Source organism: Talpa occidentalis, unplaced genomic scaffold, assembly GCF_014898055.3.
Source record: "Talpa occidentalis isolate TD23 unplaced genomic scaffold, MPIMG_talOcc4v2.1 talOcc4.5, whole genome shotgun sequence".
Classification (NCBI taxonomy): domain Eukaryota; kingdom Metazoa; phylum Chordata; class Mammalia; order Eulipotyphla; family Talpidae; genus Talpa; species Talpa occidentalis.
The window spans coordinates 94,848,301-94,870,287 of record NW_023604861.1 but is presented as its reverse complement, the minus strand read 5'-3'; the positions used below and the strand labels follow the sequence as shown (position 1 = coordinate 94,870,287).

Genomic DNA, 21,987 nt, shown 5'->3' with positions numbered 1-21,987 from the left:
AGAGAATCCACCAGAGCCAGAGTGGGGAACAGAACAGGCAGACCAACAAAGTACACTGCTGAGGGGGCAGTGGGTGGCAGGAGAGGTCTGTGCGCCATGTGGGACCCTCACCTAGTGGCGGGGATCAAACTGGCGCTGCAGAGGCTGCGGGCAGCCTCGCAACCCAGCGCTCAACCGCTGTGCCACTGGGGAGGCCCAGTAAAGAGATATTTTAAAGACCCAAATATAGAACATTATAGAAATGTCTAAAATAGATATTTGATAATTTCCTGTTTGTCCAGATTTTTTCTGCATGTACTTTTTAAAGCAGAAAATCAAAGTATTATAATATAAATAATACACAAAATACAGAATATAAAAAATTGAATCCTATTCTTCAAGTTTGACTTTTTTTCCCCTCTAGTAATAGATCAAAGCTTCTGGGCATGCTCGTTTGTACATGCCTAGAAAAGATCTGGAAGGATATATTGTTAATAGCAGCTCCTCTAGGAATTTCCATTTCCACTTTGTGTATTTCCGTGTTGTGTGAATTTTCACAACAAACATGTTACTTTTGTAATTGGAGGGAAAAAAACAAAAGTGTAGAAAGAAGAAACAGTCTCCTTTCAAAGAGGCTCTAGTGGTGCAATATTAAATGAGGGAATCTACTCAAATATTCATCTGCAAGAGATTTATTTATAAATTCTGATCTTAAAAATTTGTACAGTGGGAATCATTGTGGCACAAGCTGAGGGTGCGGGACAGCAGCTGTGTGACCTTGACCTCTTCACACCTGGCTTCCCTTCTCTGAAATGGGGGCATCACTAGTATCGCCCTCTGCGTCATGGGTATTGAATGACCACAGAGAGGAGGGTTTGGGAGCAGTGCGGGTTGCCTCCCTCCCTCCTCTCTTCGAGAAGCAAGGGCAGAGAATTCTACCAGTTTGCAGGTGTGGCCTCAGCAGCACCTAGTTCAAAGGAGAAAGGGGGCTTCTACACCACCCCCTTCCTTTCATCCTTACTCATCCCCACCCCCGCCCAGCCGCTGTGTCTCTACCTGTAGGAAGTGGGCAACTTGTTTTCAGAAAGTGATCCCCGACCCCTGTGGGCTGCAAAGCCCATCCGAATCTGTCACCCATTCAAAGGGAAAGAGCCCTGTCTTCAGAGGTTTCTCCAGGGGTCGAGGACCAGACAGAGTTCCTCTGTCGCCTCTTAGGAAACCTCCCCAGGTACGTCACCGACTCTCCTCAGTGACCATGAGTCACTCTTCCTAGAGTCCTCCAGCCACATAACTCAGTGTGTTGACTCAGCCAGAAGGGAACCCTGCTCCCCACCACTGCCTCAGTTTGGGAGTCACAGAAACAGGCAGACACCTGTGCTTCAAGCTGAACGCATCAGTGCTACAAAGGAACTTCTGTTCCTGCAAGGTCTCCTTGCTATCTGGGAGAGGTTTCTTTCTCCATTAATTTGCTGACATTTATATGCAAATCCCCTTCTGCCTGTGTTACCAAGAGCTTAGCTCAGGCTTCTAAATTTGAAAGACACCATCAACATCATCTACACTTTGTGTGCGTTTTCAGTTGTACAAATCTGTTCTGTCCCTCTTTTTTTTTTTAAGATTTTATTTTATTTATACAAGAACCAGGGTACAGGCCAGAGGTGAGGAAGGGTAAGAGGATTCACCAGAGACAGAGTGGGGAACAGAACAGGCAGAATGACTGAAATACACTGCTGAGGGGAGCAGCAGGTGAGACAGGAGAGGTCTGCTGCGCCATGTGGGTATCTCTGTGGCCGATGGGGATCGAACCAGCACTGCAGAGGCTGCGGACAGCTCCACAGTGCTGCGCTCAACCGCCTGCGCCACCAGGGAGGCCCTGTTCTGTCCCTCTTTATGAGGGCAAATTAGCCTGCCCATCTGCAGTTATTGTTCCTGTTCCTTACGTTTCTTGCTGCCAGTTCAAATATATTTTGAGATACCTCCTATGTGCCTGAACAGCCCTGTGCTGGGATTACGGGTGGTGGGACAGAGAGCCTGCCCTCCAGGCTGCATGGTCTGGTGCATGAACTTAAAGAGACTTCTAGGCCTCAGTTCTCTCATTGGGGGAGAGAGGGCGAGAGGGCCCAATACATCTGGAAGCCTCTACTCCTATCCTGCCTGCCACTGTGTGAATGGCTGGCATTGCCAAGCCACAGGGCCAGAATCAAAATTAATACACCAACAAAGCAGAAAGGCTCCCCAGGACAGTGAGCTGGGAGTGCTGCCCACCCTCAATGCTGGTTCCCCCACCCACCCCTTTTGGGATCTTCAAAGCTGTAAAGACTTGACTTCTCCACTTCTGAAACTTCACTTCTGAAAGTTTACTCTGCCATGTACTGTCGTTGAGTTCCTGGGAGAACACCACAAATTATCTGAGCACTGAACATGCTTTTGGCACTGGTGCGTGTTCAACGTAGACTGTCCTTTACCCCTTGGGCAGCGCTTGAGAGACTGCAACGAGTAAGTACCCTTATTGCCTCCCTCCCTCACCCCAGTGCCAGCTTTGGACAGACAACAAGGCAGTGAGCAGATAAATACCCAGATTTTTAACACAGGCAGAAAGCACGAATTGCCTCCTCACAAAAAATTGTGTTCAGCTGACAGAAGAGTTTTTCACAGAAGATTTTGTGGAGGTCTATGCGGTTGGGTGGGGGCAATGTTAAGAGGGGAAGATTTGAAGTGTTGGTGGGAAGGCGGAGGCCCACCCTCCCCTCCCCTTCCTTAGGGCCCCTTTAGTATCCTGTAGGCTGAAAAGTGGCTGCTTGGCTACACCTCTGGCTGGGGAGGACCAGGGCAGCCGAAAGGCAGGCAATGACTCCTGTTCCTCCACCCTCACCCCACTCCAGGCCTCAGCCAAGTCTGGGGGGCCCTGGGGAGAAGAGAGCACAGAATATGGGACTGACTTGAGATCACAAGCCTCTGGGTGGGCAAGAGAAGGTAGCCTGGTCTGAGTTGTCCCTTCCTTCTGTTGCATCATCTTCCCCACAGCCATGTTGAAACTTCGCCAGGACTTTGTGCAAGTCCTTGCCTGGGTCCTGCTCAAAGTCGTCTGTCTAGACCCTGAAGGGTAAAGGAGGGGAGATAAAGGCTTGCCAGGGTTTAGATGGTAGTCAAGTGCTTATTCTAAGGCTTCTTTTCACTTTCTTTCTGTCAGCCTACCTGGCTCATAAGAAGCTTACCACTGGAAGAGGACTATACTAATGGGGTTTTTCCTACATTTCAGAGGACATGCTCTTATGTGGAGCAGGGGAAGTGGGGCAGGACATGCTTGCGTTGTAAAGTATGCCTAACATCCAGGGGGTTCCACTCATTTATGCTTTTTTCCCCACAGAAACAGAAATTATTATTATAGTAACTAAGCATATTACTAGTTCCTACAATTAAAAAGATGGCATACCATGTAGAGGTTCAACAAAGTTACTGACTCAGTGAGGTATAACAACATATGGAATATTTCTTTGATTTTTTTCCCCTAAAAACTTAAGAGCAGCACTTCTTTCTCCTCCCCAAACTCCTACTTACTAATTTCTTATCAGGGTCCCAGATTTGGCTGACTTCTCAAAGTCTCAGAATTCTTGAGTCCCAGCTTCCGTTTATACCATGACCCCCCTGGGAAAAAGGGAGTATAAGTTTTCACATAAGCTTCATTACTGGCGTGCTGTGTTCTGGATTCTGAGTTCCTGGCTCCTCACCGTGCTGTCCTGCTTTTTCCATCCTTGGGTCATGGCAGAGGGAGAAATTGCAGAGATGGAGGAATATGATTTCCTTATCTTCTCAGAATCAAAAGGCTTGAAGGGAAAGATTTTCTTTCTTAGAGACAAAAAGAGCCTTCTCTTTGCCAATAAGATTATCAGCTACAAGATACATCCTGATCAATCTAAAATGACTTATCCCAGGGCCTCCCTGATGGCACAGCAGGTTGAGTGCAGCGCTGTGAAGCTGTCCTCAGCCTCTGCAGCGTGGGCTCGGGAGGGAGATTCCGGCCAGGGAGATTCCCACATGGCGTGGCAGACCTCTCCTGTCTCACTCCCCTCAGCAGTGCTTTCAGTCCGTCTGCCTGTTCTACTCCCCGCTCTGTCTCTGGTGAATTCTCTCACCCTCCCGCACCTCTGGCCTGTACCCCAGTTCTTATATAAATAAATAAATCTTTTAAAAAAAAAAGACTTATCCCAACAATTAAACTAAAGTGATATAATAGACCCCATACAGATTACTTGATATAAGTAGCATCACATAGAGAGGGAAAGAATGAATTACATAATAAATAATGCTGAGATAATTAGTTAACTATTTGGAAAAAAAATAAAATTTAGACCTTTACATCTTACAGGAAAAGAAATTTCAGGTGGCTTAAATAAGTGAATGTTTTTAGAACTACATATTGAAAGAAACCAGAAGGTCACTAATTTAATGAATAATAAACTCTAAGGAAAATTAAATGCAAAACTGCTTCTAATATAGTTGTTAAAACAGCAAGTAAACAAACAACAAAAAAGGAATGCATTTTTAAAGTGCATCTACCCAATTATACCAAAATATTCTGCTGCTGGAAGTGCACTCTGGTGCCATTTATGTGAAGGGCAATCTGGCACATGTTATCAAGAGCTTTAAAGTGTATCTATTTCTTTGACCCAGTGATTCCACCTCTACAGATTCATCATGAAAACGTTATTATCATTATGTATGAAGATTATTGATAGCAAAGACATGCATCGTGTTTTCATGAGCATATTGAAAATGTGCTAAAAATCTAAGTATCCACAAGTGATATAAATGACAATATTTCCATACGATGTAATGAGTGCCATCAAAACGATGCTGTGCTAGAATACTCACAATGTATTCTTAAAATTAAAAAACAGAATATAAAACATTAAATATTATATGAACCCATTCTTGGAGGGGGAGAATTTCCTGTTTAAGAAACTCGCAGGAGAGGCCATTTGGTGGAGAAATGAAGACTGAGCAGCTGCTGTCCCATCAGGTCCCTGGAACAGTATGGCAAGTTGGCTTCTCCATGTGGAAACTGTAGAAATTGGAAGCGAGAGATTCAGAACCAAATCTCCTCTCCCTCCCCTCTCCTGATTAGCAATCACTTGCAACCTATTAGCAAAACTCTGCTACATCACATTTTTTTATTTTCAGCTACAATTTTCAGCTTTGTGAGGAGCCTTATCTCCAAAGACAATGACTGCCAATGTCACCAACAAGACAGACCTTGACTCCACAAACTCCTGCATATTCACTGGGAATCAAATCAAGAAGTCTGATGCAGAGGCAATCTCAAAATATGGCAAAATTGTGTGTCACTGTTCACAGGGTTTTACCTTCGTTCAATATGTCAATGAGAGAAACGCCCCTGTTGCTGGGGCAGGGGAGGGCAGCAGCATGATTGCTGGCCAGGTTTTAGATGTTGATGTGGTTATAGAACAAAAGCGAAGTGAGGAAAACTTGGGTGGAACAATCACAGTGGCGATGTCAGACTCCTCTTTTGACTGATGCTGTGACTTTCCACAGGGTGGTGACAGGATGAACAGTCAGGCAGCATGCATTCCCGCTCCCTCCAATGCTCAGGCTGGAGTGCCCTTGAAAGGCCACGTGTGTCAGGAAACACCTCACGAATGGGCAAAAGTGGCTTCAATTCTTAGTGGACAGAGAGGATCTTCTTCCAAATCTGGACATTTTTTTTTTGGTTTTTGTTTTAAATATTTATTTATTTATGCATACAAGAGCTGGGGTACAGGCCAGAGATGCGGGGAGTGAGAGGACTCACCAGAGACAGAGTGGGGAACAGAACAGGCAGACTGACCGAAATACACTGCTGAGGGGAGCAGCAGGTAAGACAGGAGAGGTCTGCTTTGCCATGTGGGTTGCTCCCTGGATGGCCGGGGATCGAACTTATGCTGCAGAGACTGCGATTGCTCCATAGTGTGGTGCTTAACCCCTTGCGCCACCAGGGAGGCCTCCAAATCTGGACATTTGAAGGGTGATGACCTTGAAAGTATTAGGAAGAAGTTGACCCAGATAAAACAAAAAGTGGCTTCTCTACTGGAAAGCCTGGAAAAACTGAAGCGGAACAGAGCAAACAGGGAGAGATGGAGAATGGTAAGTCAGAGAGGAAGAAAGAGGAGACTAATGTGAAGATGGAGTTGGGTGGGGGCAGAGGGAGTTGCAGATGACTCTACCGAGGAAGGGGATCTAAAGAACGATGAGAATGAAGATCGGGGTGACCAGCTGGAGTTGATTCAGGTTGAGAAAAACAGGCTGAGGAAGGAGAGGATGACAAAGACAGAGCCAACAGTGAGGATGACTCTTAAGTACATAGTGGGGTTTACAAGACCTGCCCCATTATTGCTTGCCCTGGCAGTTGTCTAAGATCAAAATTGTCACCAGATCCTCTCCCCCAGCATCTTCAGCACGTGCTCGCTGTTCTCCCCACCTTTGTCTTTCCCTTGTTCATAAATTCTTACTGCCCTGTATCTAGTCCCATTTTCACTTTCTTTGATACTCTCAGTAGTTAGTTTTAGGTTTTACTTTTTGTTTTTAATTTTTATACCTCTTTATGGCTTAACAATAAAAAGTGCGTTATGGTTTTTATCAACTGTCTCCAAGATAATCTCTGGCTATGCAAGGAGTAGAGTTCTCTACATTCATACAAGTGTTCTGTAGTCTCTTCCCTCGCTGCAAAGCAACCTCATTAGTTGAGGAGCAGCTGACAGCAGCTTTGAGATAGAGATATGTGTGCCATACCCCACATAAGAGTGCTACATTGCACACAAATGTGTGTAAATACATTGCACACAAATGTCACAATGTATTTTATGAGTGGGAATTGCATATCAAATATATCCTCTAGGAAAATAGTGCAATAGTCTTAAGATTGGTCTTCTAAAGTTGATGCTATGGGTTATTTTTGTCAACAGCCTGATGTTTGGGCCTCTATTTCTATCGAGTCCTTATTAAACCAGGAATTTGGAGTAAAAAAAGAAACACGCATTAAGAAAAAGTAGTTAGAAAGCGTATAAACCAGAATGTAAAAGCTGTTTCTTGCGGGAGTGTGCGAAATAGCAGATTAACAGGTGATTTTGCCTTCATGTTTTTGTTTCTGTCTTACTTCTATCTGTTATTACATTTATGTCAGGCTAAAAAAAAAAAGCATTCAATTTTGGAGGAAAAAAATCACAAGAAAATAATTTCTGCTTAAAAGTTAGGAAATATTATTGAGCAACTAGAGTATGGCCCAATTTTTAAGAACATGAGAACCTGAAATGTGATAATACCAGAGGTTGCCAGTTGTATCTTTGAGGCTAGGACTATATGAATAATTTCTTTTCCTCTCATCTTTGCTTTACCATATCCTAGCATTTCTCTAAAAAGACATTTGATTTTTGATAATAAAGAATAATATCTGCAATTATTTAAAATAGAACTTCACACTTACATGTGACCCCGAATAGCACAGGCTCACCACCACTGCTGCTCTGAAATCTCACGTCTCTCTCCACGGCCACTCGAAAGTGAACTCAACCACAACATCTTCTGTAACTGGAAAATCTCCTTTTAGAGGAAAAAAATAACCACAAGTAGCAAACATTAAAAAAAAATTCAAAATGTCCAAAATAATTGAGATTGAGATTATAAAAAAAAATAATTGAGATTATCTATTTTTTATATATATTTCAAAAGCTGGCTGTAGGTCCGAACACACACACACACACACACACACACACACACACGGCTTGTTTTCAGAGGATGGCTGACCACATCTAATGTCAAAAATGACCCATGTCTTCACACATTGTTGACATTTGCCCCATCTTTTTTAAAGATGTGATTAGAGGTGCTTGGGTGTAAATGCAGGAAGAATTTTTTTTTTAAATGTCTATATCTGGTTAACAGAGTGTAAAATACCATGAGAACCAGAATATAGCCATAACCAAAACAGACACAGTCCCATCTCCATTTATTAAAGACTCTGTGTCTGCTTGGTACCATACTGATTTATCTACATTCTCTTAGTTAACCCCTTATGCAGTGATACATCTTTGACATTTAACAAGCAAGACATTAAGCCAGAAAGCAGCAAGCAGGAGAGGACTTCACCTAGATACTCCAATAATGCTAATTGTGATGTGCTGTCCCCCCACCCAACTCATAGGGACAAGAGCCAAAACAGTTTATAATCTTGGGTGCTGCACGTATTAACTTATTCTTATCACTATATAAATTTCCAAAGCTCATGATCCCTGCATAACCATCCTGTGGGCCATTTCTCTTCTCTAGGTGTGGCTGAAGTTGCAGCAAACTGCATCTAAAATTCAAAAATCTTTGCAACTGGTAAAGTTAGCAATTAAAGTCTGTCTAATTCAGCTTCTAACATAATCTGGAACACCCTTGATGACACCCTTGCCAAGTGCTTTCCCGCCCCATGTTTAAATATCTCCTGTGACTTAGAAACCACTTCATGTTTAACTAATTATACCAGAAAGCTCTTTTCTCAAAGGAAGCCAAGGCAAGCTTCCAAGAACCCCTCCAAAGCAAATGTACTCAATGGCTTACATTTGACTATAGTTTTGAGTCATTAATGCATTTTAAATCACTAAAGCACCAAAATCATCTTTTTGTTGATGAAAAATCCATGTGTGGCCATTTCTGTGGCCAAATTCCAGTGTGTCGACCATCAGCCCACCCCTTTCCTGCCCATTCAAGGAAGCCCATTGCAGTGCCAGTTAGCAAATGACACCCCTGTACTTCATAAAAATAACCCTGACCCTGCTTTTTGTTTGTCTTTAAGGAAACAGGTATGTCTAATTGCCACAATTCACACCCAGTAGTGACATGGTTAGGTACCCAGATACAGAAGGTTAAGAGTTGGGGCTCTTTCCACATGACTGGGCTGGGCGATGTGTCCTGTCCCTCTCTGCTCTTTCCAACGCATCTGCCTCCTGGCCCAGAACCACTGCAGCTTCCAAAAGTATCATTATGATACTTCCTCTTCATTTATAAACCCTTACAAGATACGGATTCTCAAGATATTCCATTTTTTTTTTTAAGATTTATTTATTTATACAAGAACTGGGGTAGAGACCAGAGGTGCGGGAGGGTGAGAGGATTCACCAGAGACAGAGCAGGGAGCAGAACAGGCAGATGGACCAAAAACACTGCTGAGGGGAGCAGTGGGCGAGACGGGAGAGGTCTGCCGTGCCATATGGGACTCTCCCTGGCCGGCTGGGAATGGAACCGGAGCTGCAGAGGCTGCGGGCAGCTTCGCAGCAAGGCGCTCAACCAGCTGCACCACCAGGGGAGGCCCCAAAATATTCCATTATTTAAAAAAAAAAAAGTCTTGTTTTTTCAGAGTTGCTCTTTATTTGGTTTCATTACTGGGGGGAGAACTTTAGCCTTGTAGCTCCATCACCCTGCCACACAACTGGGGTGGTACTTGAGGTTAACAGGGGGCAGGTTGACCGCCTCCTCATGCTCTGGCCAGATGGACGCCTCTGACAGACAGGGTTAGAGCTAAGAAGACAACACTGGCCCCACTGCCTGCACAGAGCTTCCCCACAAGGCCACACTTCCTTTCAGGTTCTTAAAGGCACATCAATATAAGATAAATGAGACTTTCCAAAAAAACACCGTGCCTCAGCCTGCTTGGTCAACAGATTTATCAAAGCTGGAGTGGACTGTCTTAGATGATTTCCTCTGAGAGGTCCAGCGTCGATGTCCACACACTCAGGTATGTGTTCCTTCATTGTGTTCGTCTCCTCTCCCTGAGGGCAGCTGCTCTCCACTGTGTGTCTTTGGGGGTGACTGACAGACATATGCTGAGTCACGCAGCCTGATTCAGTCAGGTAAGGGCAATAGCAATACAGGGCAGGGTGGATGGGCGAGAGGCCAGCAGCTGGGTAGGATGTGCTCTTTCTAAGAAGCTCCCACACTTCGCTTGTGGTCTTGGGAGTTGGCAGCAAAAAAGTTATGGCACTTTTCTTATCCCCTGCATGGCTTCCACACCTATGCTCTGTTAGTTACTTCCAAGAAGTGTATGACCTGTGGGCATCAGCCATAGGAGGTGGAGCTGGCTGGAGTCCGGGCTCCTGGGGTCCTAGGACATCCCCTGCCCTGCCCAGTGCTGGCTCTCCCACCTGGGACATGCCGAATGGCCCTGCCAGGGCAGCTGTTCTCTGATTCCAGTATGATCAGTGACTTAAAGCCAACTGTAAGCCTCTGTCTTTGCGTGCCTGGGGTTTGCTTCAACAGTTATAGGCTCTGGGGTTGCACCTCAGATGGGGTCATTGCAAGAATCCTTGGGCCCTGGGCAAGGTCCAGTCAAAGGGAAATTAAGCTGACCTGCCAACGAAGGGTTGGGGGTCTTGAGAGGCAGGCATTGACTCCCCATGAACAGGGGGAGTCAGGCTGAAGTGCTGCCTCCGTGGGCTCCCCCTGCACACCTGCCCCTTTCATGTGGGGATGTTATGTAGGGCAGCCCCTCCCCTCTCCAGGAGTGCCCCCCACTTTTATCCTGCCCTTGGGACAGGGCAAACAAGTTCACTACAAATGCAGTTGCGATGTCATCCCTGTACTGTCCTGACCTCCTTAGCATGTGCACACCTGCCTCAGGCACTGTGGAGGCTTCAAAGCAACAGGGACCAAAGAACTGGCTCAGTTATTTGAAACCCAATCTAGAGGTCAGTCCTCCAGAAATGTTCTTAGCATTACTGAGGGGCATCGCTTATATACTTAGAAATGTCAAAAACAACCTAAGCAACAATAAAAGGGAACTTTAACAAATTGTGGTCTTGTTTGCTACATAACTCAAAAATTGTGGTTATCAAGATTTTGTAAGAGATTCAGAGAATGCTGATGCCAATAAGTAAAAGAAAAATAGGATATGACATTGCATTTACCGTAAGTAAGATCAACAGGAGACTTTCAGAAAGAAGCACTTTTCATCTTATCTGGTGACTTTGCTTCCCCTCTACTCCCATTCCCCACCCATCGGCCCCCCACTCACTTCCCTGCACCAGTGATAGTAAATCCTGGTGGGAGTAGGGGTAGCATCAGACCCTTTTACTCTTTTCATTTGCGCTTTCATCTAATCATCTATTCACTCTTCATTCGCTGACTTACTCCTTGACCTTGGGTATGCTGTTCTCACCCCTGAGCTTCAATTTCCTCTCCTGCAAATTGGAGATAACCATCAGCTCCCTGCCTATACCAGGCACTATGCACAAAGACACAGAACTAAGAGGGCTCTGAGTCTGGGCTGTGCCCACTTAGCTACATGACAGGCTGCATCCATCTGCACTTTGGCCTTGGTGTCTTACATTCAGGGCCCCTCCTGGCCCTGGCCCAGGAAGTCTTGTAGGTACAGAGTGCAACAGAGTCAGAGCCCAGCACCAGCCCATGTGCACCCATGTGCACCCAGGCCTCCTTCCCTCCACTCAAGCCAGAAGAGGCTCCCCCACAGCTCCCCGTTGTACCTGGAATAAGCTCCAGTTCTCCCAGTCACCTCAGGCTTGCCATATCCCCCAAGACCCCTTGGTGTGAGCACACACACACAAAGACACACACACAGAAGACCCTCCCTTACTGTGCTTAGACAACTCCAGAGTTCCTGCTCACCTCCCTCCAGGACCATGCCCCCACACATCCTACAAACACGGAGACTCAGCCACGGTCCATGGGTTCTCCGTGGCCACACACATGCACGTCTCACCCTGAGTCGTTCCTTCTTTGTGTCCTCCTTGTTTGCTCAGCCCCACTGCGTTGTCAGTCCCCACACCACATGCCCATCCCTCCGCTTAGTCGTGTATTAAGTATTAAATAAATGAGCAATTACATTTGCTCATGACATTTAAAATGAAAACAATTCAGGGACATGATCCTTACCCCCAGAGAACTTTATAAAAGGTTGTGGGAAAAGAAGAAATTTTATATGATTTCTACTTAAATGAGATAGAAAGAGTAGTCAAATTCACAAACAGGAAATAGAATGGTGGTTCCCAGAACTTAGGGGGAGAGCGCAGTGGGGAGTGTGCTTCATGGGGACAGAGTTTCAGTTTGGGAAGATAAAAAAGTTCTGGAGATGGATGAGGGTGACAGTTACAACAACAGCAGTGTGAGTGTACTTTATGCCACTGAATTGTCCTTAAAAAATAGTTAAAATGGTAAATTTTATGTTTAGTATATTTCACCACAATTTTTTTTTAATTTTAAGTAGTTTTGGAGAAAGATATAAGCACACTAAACTGGAGAATTATGAGACAACACAAAATAACGGCACAGACAATGTGGGCTAAAAAGTGAAACACACACTGCTAGATTCTGCTTCCCCAAAACAAAAAAGTCCAGTTCTGAAGGTGGGTTCTGGGGCAGAGGGAAGTTTTGCCTAAGCATTGCTCCCCTAGAAGAGAAGTAAATTATTTTTAAGTCTTCCATCTGCAAAAGTAAGAAGTTGTGGTAATATATGGTGGAGAAATTTGAAACTAGAAAAGGAAAGGCATCTTGATGTATTTTATTCTAATGTTTTCACACATTTTTACATAGTTTTGATCATGCTGAGTGTTGTCTTTATAAAGTTCACCATCAGCATTCTCCTTGTCCCAACTGTTCTGAAATTTTAACACTTAATAATGTTAATGCTTAAACATTTATTGAATGCATGATCATAGTTTACTTAAGGAATCCTTTATTTCTGATCATTTTGGTTATTTCCATCGCTGTATAGGGTAGTACAATTCTGTTTTCATTTCCTATCATGCCAGTCTAAGACTATACCCACTGGAGAAATTTTTTAAATTGTAATTACTGAGCATAAGGGTATATGCATTTATAGCTCTTAATATTTGATATCAAATATGCCTGCCCAGTGCTCATGTCTCCTACACTCTTCCCTTCCCATTGCTTAATTCTTTCTTTTTTTTTAAGATTTATTTATACATACAAGAGCTGGGGTACAGGCCAGAGGTATGGGTGGTGAGAGGATTCACCAGAGACAGAGTGGGGAACAGAACAGGCAGATTGACTGAAATACACTGCTGAGGGGAGCAGAGGGAGTGTGAGGAGAGGCCTGTTGCACCATGTGGGTTGCTCCCTGGCCCAGTTGGGATCAAATTCGTGCTGCAGTGGCTGCGGACAGCTTCATAGGTTGCTTCCTAACCCCTTGAGCCACCAGGCTCCATCCCATCTTGCCTTCTTTATTCTTTGCCTTCCCCCCTGCTGCTCTTTTATTTCAGAGGCTGCTGCCCTCCTGGGCCAGCAGCATGCAGGTTTACCCAACTTTCACTACCCACGTTAGGATCACTGCTTTTCTACCCTGCTAGGTTAAAGGTGGGAAATACTTTTTCAGTGTTGATATAATTTCATCACGGAAGATTTCCACATTTTTTAAAAGACAGTTTTCAAAGAGCGATTTGAGATTCATAGCAAAATTGAAAGGAAGGTAGAGGGATTTCCCATAAACTCACTGCCCCCACACATGGGTAACCTCCCTGATTGTCAAAGTCCCCAAACAGAGTGGTATGTTTGTTACAACCGAAAAAAGTACACTGACAAATTATTATTACCCAACATCTGTAGTTTGCATTACAGGCTCATTCTTGGTGTTGTACATTCTATGGGTTTGGATGGATGTGTGGTGATACAATAATTACAGTATCATAAAGTGGTTTCACTGCCCTAACCAGCCTCTGTGCTCACCTGTTCATTCTTCCCATCCTAACTCCTAGCAAACACTGATCATTTTACTGTCTCCGTAGTTGAACCGTTTCTAGAATGTCATATCATGGAATTACACAGTACATAGTCTTCGGATTGGCTTGTTTCACGCAGTAATATACGCTTGAGGTTCCTCCGTATCTCTTCATGGCTTGATAGTCCATTTCTTTTTACTGAATAATATGCCATTGTTTGGATGTACTATAGTTAGTTGATTTATACCTTCACCTACTGAAGGATATTTTGGTTACTTTCACTTTGGGATTATGAATAAAACTGCTATAAACATCTGTATGCAGGTTTATATGGACATAAGTTTTCAACTTGTTTGGGTAAATACTATGGAGTGTGATTGCTGGGTCATATGAGAAGAGTACATTTACTATAGCAGAAAGCAGCAAACTGTTTTCCAAAGTGGTTGTACCATTTTTTGTGAGCAATGAGCATTCCTTTGCTCCAGATCCTCATCAGCATTTGGTGTTGTCAGTGTTTTGGATGTTGGTCTTTCTAATTGGTGTGTAGCGGGCATCTCCACCGTTGTTTTAATTTGCATTTTTATTTATTATGTGGAGCACCTTTTCATATGCTTATTTGCCATCCATATGTCTCCTTTGATAAGCTATCTGTTGAGATTTTTGGCCCATTTTTTAAATTAGGTTGCTTATTTTCTTATTGTTGAGTTTTAAGCGCTCTTTGTTTACTTTGGATAACTGTCCTTTATCACATGTCTTTACAAATATTTTCTCCCAGTCATAGCTTAACTTCTCATTTCTTGACAGTGTCTTAGTAGAGCAGAAGCTTTTAATTTTAATCAAGCCTAGTTCATCAAATATTTCTTTCATGGATCGAGGTTTGGAAGAATGCAGCATGCACAACTGTTTCCCAAGTGGAACATCTTTCTTTGAGGTACAGAGATCTGCCTGCTGTGTTTATACATAAACTAAAACACACAGCTTATGCCAGAAACATGGCAGGAGCTCAAAACCCTATGTAGGGTATCTGGTTTACTGTGCCATCTACCTGGGGACTGATCAGGACTTGCTGATTTGAAATCAGAGAACTGCATAGAGTTGACCAGGGAAACAGCAAGAGAAGCTCCTCTGGGGTTTGTTGGGCATAAGCTCCTCCTCAGCAGATCAGGGGCCAACAGGCAATCCAGAACCTGAAAGCCGTGGCCAAGACAGCACCAGCCCTCTGAAATGAGAGAGCAGCAGAGCTGGGGAAAGCAAAAGAATAAAAAAGGCAAGATGGGATGGAGCTAAGGAATTAAGCACTAGGAAGGGAAGGGTGTAGGAAGCAGGGGCACAGAACAGGCACAGGCCTCTCAAGAGGGCTCTCCCTGTGGAAGGGCTTGGTTGCTGTGGGGCTTTCCCCCACTTTGGCAGGCTCTTGCTAAAAGTGAAACTGTGATTTTCCAAGGGTCCTGATGGGGTTTGCCCCGAAGAGATGTTCCACTTTGGGGTCTACTTTGGCTTAAAAACAATCCCTCCACCTGCTTTCAGCCACACTGCAGGGGGCCCCAACTTGTCTTGCATCCCATCCTGCACCTAGTATGACAAGACCCCACATATTTCCTCACCACAAGATGAATGAGAATGATAAAGCTCATTTGTTGAGTGTTTCCCAGGCTCCAGCACCATGCTGGGAGCAGTGTGTTCCTTTTCATCCACTTTCTAAAAACCTAACGTTGTGACCTCTTTGACAGGTGAGGAAATTGAAGTCCAGAGAGGCTCTGGGGTATGATAGAAATCACACAGCATGTAATGAAATAGAGAACTAGGATTCCATCCCAGGTGGTTCCAATGCCTTCCCTACTCTCCACAAGCACCAGAAAGAGCCCAGCCATTTCTTGAAATCTTAGAGCACCACAAACATGTGAGTTTGGAGAAAAACAGCAGAAGGTGTGTAGTGGGCATCTCCACATTGTTTTAATTTGCATTTCCTGATGGCATATTTATTATGTGGAGCATCTTTTCATATACTTATTTGCCATCCGTATGTCCATATGTGTAGTTGGATAAAAATGATTATTTGGGAAAAAAAGAAAAAAGCTCATCATCCTTTCAAACCAAGTCAAAGGAACCAGTTACAGGGCCTCCTTGGTGGAGCAAAGGGGTTAAGCACTGCACTCTGAAGCAATCCGCAGCCTCTGCAGCACAAGTTTGATCCCCAGGGAGCAGACCACATGGTGCAGCAGACCTCTCCTGTCTCACCAGCCTGCTGCGCTCTGCTCAGCAGTGTATTTCAGTCAATCTACCTGTTCTGTTCCCCACTAGGTCTCTGGTGGATCCTCTCACTCCCCAAATCTCTGGCCTGTACCACAGCTCTTGAATGCATAAATAAATAAATCTTTAAAAAAAAAAAAAAAAAAAGGAACCAGTTAAAAAGACTGGTTGTGGAGAAGAAGTGAGCCTGGAGTGGAGGAGACTCAGAGGCTGCGGGGCAGGTTGCCCAGTAAAGTTAGGGTAGAAGCTGGCATGTGGCAGATCTGGACTGCCTGGGTCATGCTGGGCTAGTGACCCTATGTATCCCTCCTCCCAGTTTTATTGAGATATAATTGTCATGTAACTTTTTTTTTAATTATTTATTTATTTATTTATTTATTTATTTATTTATACAAGCACTGGGTACAGTCAGAAGCGCAAGAAGGTGAGAGAATTCACCAGAGCTAGAGCGGAGAACAGAGCAGGCAGACTGACAAAATACACTGCAGGGTGGAGCAGCGGGCAACAGGAGAGGTCTGTGCGCCATGTGGGACCCTCGCCGGTAGCTGGGGATCAAACCGGTGCTGCAGAGGCTGCGGGCAGCTTAGCAGCCCAGCACTCAACCGCTGTGCCACCCGGGGAGGCCCTGTCATGTAACATTGTTTTAGGTCAAAGTATAGAACATAATAATTTGATACACGTATATATTGCAAAATAATCACCACAATAAATTTAGTTAACATTCATCATTTCACATACTTAAATTTTTTTCTTGTGATGAGAATTTTGTAGGTATACTTTCTTAGCAACTTTCAAATATGCAATGCAATATTATTAACTTCAGTCACCATGTGGTACATAATATCCCCAGGACTTATTTATCTTACAACTAGAAATTTATATCTTTTGACCCCCTTTATGCATTTTCCCCACCCCCCACACCCTCAACTCTGGCAACCACAATCTGTTATCTGTATCAGTGAGTTCATTGTTTTAGATACATGTTAGTGACATATTAGAATGTCTTTCTCTTTTGACTTGTTTCACTTTCACGTCCTCAGGGTCAGTTCATGTTGTCACAAATAGCAGCATGTTCTTCTTTTCTATGGTTGAATTATATAGCTATGCATATACCTGTATAGATGATGTGACTCACACATACATCACATTTTCTTTATCAGTTAATGAACACATAGCCATATCTTGACTACTGTGAGTAATGCTTCAATGAACATGGAATCAGATATCACTTCAAGATAAGGATTTCATTTCTTTGGGATTTACATCCAGAAATGGAGTTGCTGAATCATATGGTGGTTCTGTTTTTAATTTCTTAGGGGACCAACATATTGTTTTCCCATATTAGCTGCATATTTACAGTCCCACCCACAGTGCACAAGGGCCAACTCTTGTTTCTTTTCTTTCTTGATAACAGCCATTCATACAGGTGTGAGGTGACAGCTCACTAAGGTTTTGATTTGTGTTTCCCTGATGATCAGTGATACTGAGCACCTTTTTAGGTACCTGTTGGCCCTCTGTATGTCATCTTTGAAAAACTATCTATTCAGTTCTTCTACACTGTAGAAGAACTTATTGTTAAATAAGATTATTTATTCTCTTGCTCTTGTGTTGTTCATTAACTTGATTGCTTTGGGGCATCATTACAATAGGCCATTCTCTCCGTTTAATTTCCTGTTTCTGAGAAGAATTCAGAAGAAAAAGAAATAGAGATTTCTGGCTTCCAGGTCCTGAATTAAATGAGTTTGGGTCCCATTGTGATCTTAGTTCTGTTGAGCGCTATGATCCTAGTTCTTCCTAAGTTTAACTTAACACATTATCCGATTAGTCAGTTGAATCACAGAGAAATCACCCCTCATTCCTTAGCAAGTACCATGCATATTGCGACTGACCTGTGCATCTATGGAGTCCCTTTTGTCTTTCTCAGGGCCCAGGGAGCCCTGGAATGCACAACAATGTTGTGACCTCAACAAAACCGCTTGGTATGTGGGTCCCTGGGCCCCTCAGGCAGGAAGTGCAGGTCCACAAGAGTGCATCTTTCATGCTTTCACAGAGTCCTTCCCTTTCTCAACATGGGTCCTCCAGCATTAAATACATGTATTTTTTAAGGAAGATTTTTAAACCAATAAGCTAAGTTTCTACCTTGTGAAATGAGGGAAAGAAGAACAACTTAAAATCAAAGCAGCAGAAGGGAATAAATCAGAGAGTAGAAACCAATAAAAGTTAAAACAATTAAAAATCAATAAAACTAGAAGATATCCTTTTATTTAAAATCAAGTTAACTAAGAAAAAAAAGAGAAAAGACACGAATTAAAAATAGAATGAAAGGATCATCTCTACTGATAAAATCGACATTAAAAGGGCACTGAAGGAACATTCTAAATGAATGGAACCACTTTCTTATGACAAACTGGCTCATTTTTCTTTCTTAATCCTGATAAAAAGCAAAGGGCCCTCGCCAAATTATGGCTGCCTGTGCCACTAGCTCCTTCTGTCCTCCCCTCTCCTGGTCAAAGCCCAGGAGACCAGAGCAAGAAGCAGGGACCATGTTCCCACATAAACTGACAACCCTCAACTACCACAACGCTGCCAACTTCAATTGCAAAGATGAATCAGAATTTAGACTTAACTGTTTGTCTTGAAGACCAGAAAATCAGACACTACAAGATTGAAGATAAAGGTAATAAGAAACATCCACTGCGGTGACTCGCCCAAGTTCTTTGAAGAGTAGCTAAGAGATTTAACTGTCCTTTTAAGATTCAAGATTGACAAGAAGCAATTGACTGGCTTCTTGGTTTAGCGGTTAGTGTAGAAATAATGCTGAAAAATACAAGGACTCAGCATCTGATAATACAAAAAAATGTCAACAATGCAGCTAAAAATGCAGAACCACTGAGCAACTTGGATATAACTAATCCTGATATTAAAGGTGATGTCATGGTTTTGGCTAACCTTCTTCAGACCCAATGCCAGGATGATTATCTGGTAATGATTAAGGCAACTGGCATTTTGGTCCAGGAGCACTTGACACAAGATGCGTTGCTAAAACAAATCAAACAAAAGAGGGCTTTACCTGTTGCTTTAGATGAGCATATTCTTGGCATTGACAAAGTTCTTGCTGAAGTTGCTCAAATTCTACAACTACTGCATACAGAGAACTCAGAGCACTACAGACAAAAAATTATTCAAGCCCTACTAGCTGTTCAGGCAAGTATTGCCCGCCCAAAAACAAACCATGGACTGGAAGAAGTTGGAAGATGAACATTTTTTGAATTTCAGCTTCTCACCTACTTAGCACCAGTGGGAATTGTGTATACTCTGGCATGTATCTGAAAATCAAATGTCACATTTTCGAGGGAGGAAACCCAGATATATGTTCTTGAGATTTATCATCGTTGCTTTTTCTCTAACAAATTGGGGAAAGTGAGAAAAACAGCTAAGAATTCCAACTCTCCACACCTTACGCTTGCTCCCCACCACACTCACTTCATCGGAGGGACATGAAAATGGGAAACTTTGGATCCCAGGAACATCATGCTACCTCAACAGACGTCACTTTTCTCTGCCCTTCAGCCCAATTGCTCTAAAATCACTCAAAAAGAAAAAAAGTTGAAGAAGAACCACTCTGCCCAAAATCCCCACAGAATTTTGTGCCTGCTCAATGTCTGGGGCAGCACTAGGGAGTCGGTTTGGCGGGCTGGATTTGGTTTCTTTTTCAATGAGGTATTTTTTGGTAAAACAAACAAATATAATTCCTAGAATAGAAGAGCTGAAAGAGATCAGATTCCTCAAGTTAAAAGTCAGAAATAGAAGAACAGAATCTCATACAAAAACAAAATCTTCAACTAATTATCACATAGAAAAGGTCAAGTCAATGTCAAAAAAAATCACGGCAAATTTTAAATTATCCCCATTTCTTACTTCTCTCTAAATTATCCTGTCTTGTTTTTGCTTTTGTTCTTTTTATACCTACTTTGGACCAGGGTTCAGGGAAGCAAACATCTCTATGCAGCAGCCAAAAGTGCATTTATCAACTCCTCAAAAGGTCAATGTGCTTTCAAGGCCAATTCCTTCTGAAAATCCAAACCAAAGGAGTGCTTCAAAATGTATAAAGACATGTATATGCCAATGTGTATTTTTAAGTTATCTTAACAGGGGGCTCCCTGTTGGTGCAAGGGGTTAAGACTCAGCACTATGAAGCTATCTGCAGCCACTGCAGCACAAGTTTGATCCCCAGCCAGGGAGGTGACCCACATGGCGCAGGAGATCTCTCCTGATTAGCCTGCTGCTCCCCTCAGCAGTGTATTTCAGTCAATCAGTCTGTTCTGTTTTCCACTCTGTCTCTGATGAATCCTCTCACCCCCCAACACCTCTGGCCTGTACCCCAGCTCTTGTGTGCATAAATATATAAATCTTTAAAAAATATATGAAAATAAAAATCTCAAAGGGTACAAACTCGATTTATAAAATAAATAAATTCTGGGGATCTAGGACAGCATATATTCACCAGCATGGTGACTACAGTTAATAATACTGCATTATATTGGGTCTCCCTGGTGGCACAGGGGTTAAAGACAACACTAACAAGCTATAGCCAGCCACTGCAGCACAAGTTGGATCCTGGCAGGCCAGGGAGCAACCCACAGGGAGCGGCAGACCTCTCCTGCCTTGCCTGCTGCTCTCCTCAGCTGTGTGTTTCTGTTCTGTTTCCCATTCTCTCTGGTGAATCCTCTCAACACCCCCACCTCTGGCTTACACCCCAGTTCTTGTATGCATAAATAAGTAAATCTTTAAAATAATAATAATACTGCGTTATATTATCTCAAAGTTGCTAAAAGAGTAGATCTTAAATGTTCTCAATACATACACATAGGTGTAACTATGTGAGGTGATGGATGTGTTAACTATCAAAGTAATCATTTCCCAGTATGTGTAAATATCAAATCATGATGTAGATCTTGACCTTACACAATATATATGTCCACTGTATCTCAATAAAGTTTTTTAAAAATCTAAAAATAAATAACATATGTAAAACACAAATTGTCAAATATTAAACAAATTTGAAAGCTTACAGATTTTTCGGAAATGAACAGATCAATAGCAGGTATGGATAGTATATGTTACCAAACTTGATCTACTATAATAGAATTTTATATTCAATCATTCATTCTACTATGCCTAAAGTTATTTAAAAATTAAACATTAACCAAAAAAGCTCAATGAATTTCCAAAAGCATAAATACAGGCTACATTCTCAGACCACAGGGCTATACAATTATAAGCAAATGGTGAAAATCTGTCTACTTTAAAAACTGTACCATTTTTTCAGAACTGTTAGAGTAACAAAGAAATAAAAATTGAAATTATATACCATTTAGAAATCACCATGTAGATGAAAAAGTAGACCTAAATGCGCAACTAATTGAGAACAAATTGGGCAAAATGAGCAGAATATTATGCAGACAGCAAGTGAGAGTGAAGGACATGTTATAAGAAATTTAAAAGCATAATTTTAAACCTGAATAGGAAATATGACGATAAAGATTTAATAATAAAAATACAAGTATAGCATCCAAACAAAAATACAAAATAAAAAAACCAAAATGTTAAGAGTGATTGTAGTTCGATATTGGAGCTGTAATTTTTCTTCTTTTTTTATATTTTATATTTCCCAGAATATTCTTTAAAGATTTATTTATTTTTATACATGAACCGGGGTACAGGTCAGATGTGCGGGAGGATGAGAGGATTCACCAGAGACAGAGCGGGGAGCAGAGCAGCCAGACTGACTAAAATGCACTGCTGAGGGGCGCAGAGGGCGCGACAGGGGAGGTCTGCGCGCCATGTGGGCTTCTCCCTGGCTGGCCAGGAATCTAAACCGCGCTGCAGAGGCTGTGGACAGCTTCACAGCGCGGCGCTCAACCCGCTGCGCCCCCGGGGAGGCCCTCCCCAAATTTTTTAACCTAAAAAAGGAACACTTGCTTAGATTAAATATTAACTGTGCACATGTCAAGCAAAGAGAAAAGTAAGGATT

At 42.9% G+C, this 21,987-nt stretch overlaps 2 pseudogenes; both read left to right on the top strand.

Annotated features, from left to right (window-relative positions):
- The first annotated feature begins 5,202 nt into the window (after positions 1-5,202).
- LOC119258599 (heterogeneous nuclear ribonucleoproteins C1/C2-like) lies at positions 5,203-6,493 on the top strand (annotated as a pseudogene).
- Positions 6,494-18,496: 12,003 nt separating this feature from the next.
- LOC119259891 (RNA transcription, translation and transport factor protein-like) lies at positions 18,497-19,211 on the top strand (annotated as a pseudogene).
- The last annotated feature ends 2,776 nt before the right edge of the window (positions 19,212-21,987 follow it).